Genomic DNA, 6,081 nt, shown 5'->3' on the forward strand with positions numbered 1-6,081 from the left:
TTCCATCTTTTTTGTTTGCTCAGCCATTTTGCTTTGTAGTTCCTCCATCATGCGTGCTTCCCTGTCTTGTGCCTTTTTCGCTTGCTCTTCTAATTGCTCACGCAGTTGTTTCACTTCCCTTGACACTCCTCCCTCTTCAACATGAATTCCAGGGACTTCATTCCAAGTAACCCCTGCTCCAACACCCCTTACTCTGTTCCCCTTCTCCTTACCAAGAACTTCAGCATACATTTCTTCACGGACTTCTGGAGTGGTGATGTCAATGTTCTTGCTTAACCTCTCTTGTTCAGCCTCTTCAAAATCCGCCTACAATGAATTCAATAGATAGACCATGAGAAAAGAAGACATCATATATCTCTACAAGTATCGTAACATACAAACAAGCAGGTTGTAGAAAACATTGAAAAGTGTATGTCCAAACACTTGTAGAAGCTATGTTTCAATTGTATATGTCCAAATACTTTCTATTGACGAGTAGAAATCTATATATTGCTTTTGGGATATTCTGTTTCATTTGGCAGGAATATTAATTAGACATGTAGATGTGTGTTAATTGACGTGTATAGACGATTGTGTGTTTTACGATGAAATAGATCGACGAGTGTGTTGATGGACATTAACAATGGTTTATGTCTTATGTGGGCCAAAACACAATTTAATTTAGTCATTTGGTTATACAAAAACGTTTCAATCATCATTTACTATTTTACTATCAAATCAAAAAGTAACAACTTGAACATGTTACTAACAAGGATAAACAATAAATTCTGACAAAAAAATTTGGAGTTGAACGTTCCTAGCAATAGAACACAAAAGGGAGTCCACTTTGCTTGTTGGAGCGAGGCAGGCTTTTAACTTCCACCATCCACGACTGTTCTAGCCTTGGGTTTTATATATGCTCCATATGGACATACATACATACATTTTGATCATGCATCATAAGAAAGCACGAAACAACTTGAGCACAATCACATGTTGCACCACAAATTTTGAATCTGAAACTAGAAGCAAATCTTGCAACTAGATTTGATATAGAAAACACTGCTAACTATGAAGTATTGAGAGGGCTTTGATTGCTTTTGTTAACAATCTTGTATATGTGCAACTAACTTCACACGAGCCTGGTGAGGGAAGGCAAAACATTCATTATGGATAAGGAGCAGGAGACCTATGAGATCCGTGGCACTTGCATTTCTTAAAAACAACAACAAGCACGACGGAAACAACGTGGACAAGAACAAGAACAAAGCCGACAAGAACAATAAATCCGATGACAAGAAAAAATCCGATGACAAGAACACCAAGAAAAGCACCCACAGCTCCACTTGCAGCAGCAGCAGCACCAAGAAAAGCAAGGAAACCAACGACTCTTTTTTTTCTTTGGTTTTTTTGTTGTGCTGATTTGCCGTAGCTCTGGACGTTGTTCTTCTGAATCTTGTCCAAGCTTTAGAGAATTTTTCGTCCCATCTGCCAATCTGCAATATGATAAAAATGATAAGCATGTACAATACTAGACATTATTGCATGAGCCAAACTACGTATTATACATTTATACGTATTCAACTACGTGCATGACCACCTGTAAAATTAATACACAGTTTTATACATCCATATATATATGTTAATGTATTTCCATGGTTCACCTTATAAAAAATATGAAAATGGACGTACATTGGAAAGGCAAATGAGTTTGCGCTAGCTCCACTGATTGCACTGCCATCAGAACGATGGGAAGGAGCAAGAGAGGGAACGAGGCTAGGAGCTTTTGGGGATGAAACAATTGGAGGTGGTACTCTCCCCTCACTATGATATTCAGCACTTGCACGTAGTCCAGTGTTCTTGGTGATGTTCTCATCTGCCATTTCTTCACCTGCAGATTCTCTCCCTTCTTCGATCCTGTTAAATTGTCTTCCTACTACTGGAGGTGGAGTGCGTGGAGTAGTAATCCCGAACAATTCAGGTGATTTGGTTGGAGTCAAATCACCCATCATAACTACATGGTCTCTGGAAAAGCTATTGTTGCCTAAATGAAGACTAAATAATGACTCATTGGAAGCAACACTCCATTCCATTTCTTTGTTGGATAGATTATTTGTATCAAACACGGAAGCTGGGATTCTGTAAGGATCATATCCTCCGTAGCGATCCATCATTTGGATTCCAGGAGGGGATTCCGTTGGTGTGACATTTGACAGACGAGGGCGATAAGGAGAGTTTGGGAGGGGAGGGATTTGTGATGAACTAGAGAATCTGGTTGAGTCCACTTGGAAGAGATCATCCATTGATGTGTCTGATTCTGATGAAGATGTAGAGGTGAAGGACAATAGCCTATCGGATGGGTTACGCGTATGACCTCCCTTAGCAGTAGCCTCTACAACTTTATATGGAGAAGCCGAGTGCTTAATTCCTCCACTCCCATCATTAACTTTTGGAACCGATGGCGCACGCCGATGACCTCCCTTAGCAGCAGCCTCTGCTACTTTAGAGGGGAATGCAGGAGAAGACGGGTGCTTACTTCCTCCACTCCCATCATTAACTTCTTGAAGTGATTCGGATGGAGCACGCCGATGACTTCTCTTAGAGGTAGCCTCTACAACTTTGGATTGGAGTGGAGGAGATGACATTTCATCATTAACTTTTGGAAGTGTTTCCGGCTGCTTACTCTCTCCGCTTCCATCTGAAACTTTTCGAGGTATTTCTGACTGCTTACTCTCCCTATTCTCATCAGGAACTTCCGAAGACTGCTTACTCTCCTCAATCCCATCAAGAACTATTGGAGGTGTTTTCAACTGCTTAGTCTCGCTACTCTCATCATGAAGTTTTGCCGGTGTTTTAGACTGCTTAATCTCCTCGATTCCATCAGAACCTTGTGGAGGTGTTTTTGACTGTTTACTCTCCTCGTTCCCATCAAGAACTTTCAGAGATGTTTCCAATTGCTTACTCTCCCCACTCCTATTAGAAACTTTTGCATCCATTTCCGATTGCTTAATCTCTCCACTCTTGTCATAAACTATTGGATGTGTTTCTGACTGCTTACTCTCCTCGCTCCCATCAAGAACTTTAAAAGGTTCTTCCGATTGCTTACTCTCCCCCCTCTTATCATAAACCTTTTCATGTGTTTCTGATTGCTTGATCTCTCCCTTCCCATGAGAAACTTTTGATGGTGTTTCCGACTGCTTACTCTCCCCACTTCCATCATCAACTTTTGCAACTGTTTCCAATTGCTTAATCTCTTTACTTCCGTCATGAACTTTTGCTTGTGTTTCCGACTGCTTACGCTCCTCACTTCCATAATGAACTTTTGGAGGTATTTCCGACTGTTTACTCTCCCCACTCCCATCAAGAACTTTCATAGCTGTTTTCGACTGCGCGATTTCTCCACTTCCATCAGGATCTGTTGCTGATGTCTCCGACTGTTTACTCTCACCGCTTCCATCAGAAACTTTTGGAGGTGTATCCAATTGCTTACTCTCCCTGCTCCCATGAAGAACTTTCAGAGGTGTTTCCGATTGCTTACCCTCACCGCTCTCGTTAAGAACTTTTAGAGGTGTTTCTGACTGCTTACTCTCCTCACTCCCATCAATAACTTTTGCACGTGTTTTTGACTGTGTAATCTCTCCACCACTCCCATCATGGAGTTTTGCAGCTGTTTCGGACTGCTTAATCTCTCTGCTCTCATCAATAACAATGCCTGGAAGCTTGCTATCTTTGCTGCCATGTTCCAAGTCCATAACTGAAATAAATTAATTTAGCTCGTTTCAACGTCTGTATAATCTGTTACAAGAGAACTGAAAATATTTGCCATACCAACATGAGATGGCTTTGCAACTTGATTTCATGAACGAGAAATTACAACTTCGGATAGAGATTAATACCCCAAACAAATTAATTAAACATACCCAACTAATTAGTAGCACTCTTTAATAATTTGGCGGGTTCAAAATTGCAAATAGTGGTTATGAAGTTTCATAACTTACAGGCCAAGTAACAACAAATCATATCAATTATATAGAATTTAAACTGTTCATTGTAAGACTTATATGCATCAGTTACCAAATTAAGGCACATACATGTCTGTATAATTCCATAAGCGTTTTCATCCATTTTGCTTAATCAATTCATACCATTTTCATATTCCATAAAATTTCATTTTAATTTCTATAAACTCAAATTGGAATCAATAGACAATGTAGGAAAGAAACTCACTTTAGCAAATCCAAATTATCCTGTAACCATGGCGGCGATGAACAGCTCCTTCCTCGCCTCAATTAAGAATGATGCTGGAGAAACATATCGAACCTCATAATCCAAAAATTGTAAAGGAACAAATGAACACCCAAATTGTATATATATGAAGGAGAAAAACCCTCATAAACCCTAGCAACAAAATATAAGAACAACAAAAACAAAAACAAAAAAAGCAGCTGGTACCTGTAATCAAAGAGAAAAGGAAAGAAAAAAGAGGGAAAAGGAAGTGATGGGAGACCTGAAAGTTTGTTGGGCGTTGAGGGTTCTCTGTTAGAGAGAATGAAAATGAAAATGAAAATGTCGAAAAGGAAAATGAAAATGGGGAAATGGAAACTAGGGTTTTTGCCATGCTGAACTTACGGAAGGCCTTGCGCCATTTTCGGCATTTCTTTCTGTCTGTAACTAACCGTCGATCACTACCTTTCGCGCCATCTCTCTAACGGACTCTCGAGACCGACCCGGGTCATATGGTGGGCTCTTATTCGGGTATTCGGGTCATGGAATAATCAACCTATTTTGGGAAATAAATACAGATTATCATACCCTCTATCATGACTTATCATTTACTAAATAAGTATTCAATTAGTCAACGCAACCTCATTTCTGGTCCATTTTTGGTACATCAAGTAAGTTTTGAGACTTTTCTATTTGTGATTTGTAGATTTTGGGAATAAATAGTGTTCGTGTTACACTCCATATGCGATTGACAAATAACCCTAGCCAAGATAAACACTGTATTTCACAAACACTATAATTTCAAAACCCTATATTTTGGGAATAAATAGTGTTCGTGAACTTATAAATAGCATAACAGTGTGGGTAGAAAATATAGGAGGGACAGTTTTCATAAACACTGTGAGGGACAAATATATTTCAACAATACATACTAAATTTATAAGCATAAATTAATATTACGTAAAAGTGTTTATGTTGTCTGATTCACTTGTCCCTCACGGTCCGTTAAAAACTGTCACTTAAAAGAACATGTCTTAATGAAAATATGCTTATAGTTCACTCATAAGACATAAAAGTCAACTCAAGCGCAATATGTAGTTGAATGGTTATTAGTTTATCACTTGTACAACTTCTCATTGTCTCTCGAGCATGTATTGAGTTACAAATAGAGTTCAAAATGTTTAAATCGTTGATGATTCTATCATTACACAATGAAGTTGTGAAAACTTCTGGATTTATTTTTGAATGACATTATATAAGACACTATAAAATTAACACAAATCCTTTAATCACTGCAAGTGACCTAGTGGTCGAGACTCGAGCGTAACACGTCTAATCGTTCATGTAGGGGAATCTCTCAACCCGTGGTCGATATTTGCCGTACTGCATAGTTACTTAGTTAGAGCATTTTACATGCATGTGTTGGTGGATCAATTATAGGGCCTCTGATTCATTTAGAATACGTTAACACCGAAAAACAAAATTAACATAATTTTCTGATATGGTCAATTTTAGTATTACATAATAAATCGAATAACTTAAATACTACAATAAATTATGGTCAATTTTGGTAATAAGTTAAACAACTTAAATACTACAATAAATTTTTAATAAATCGAACTTAAGGGTGGGTATAAAATCCGAGAAAGAAAAAAAATCCGAGCCGGATTGGTTGGCCCGACCGGGCCGGGCCGGGCCGAGCTTTTTTCCAGTCTCATGCATGTCTATTTTTCGGTGGTCCAATCCGAGCCTAGTAACAGCCGGGTTGGGCCCTGCCTCTGATATAAAAAAAAATTATGGACCGAGAGCCCGAGGGTAGCAGCTAGTAGTAAGTTAGCCATTAAATACTACACAACCTCTCATCTCTCTCTCTCTCNT

Source organism: Fragaria vesca, linkage group LG4 (assembly GCF_000184155.1).
Source record: "Fragaria vesca subsp. vesca linkage group LG4, FraVesHawaii_1.0, whole genome shotgun sequence".
NCBI lineage: Eukaryota > Viridiplantae > Streptophyta > Magnoliopsida > Rosales > Rosaceae > Fragaria > Fragaria vesca.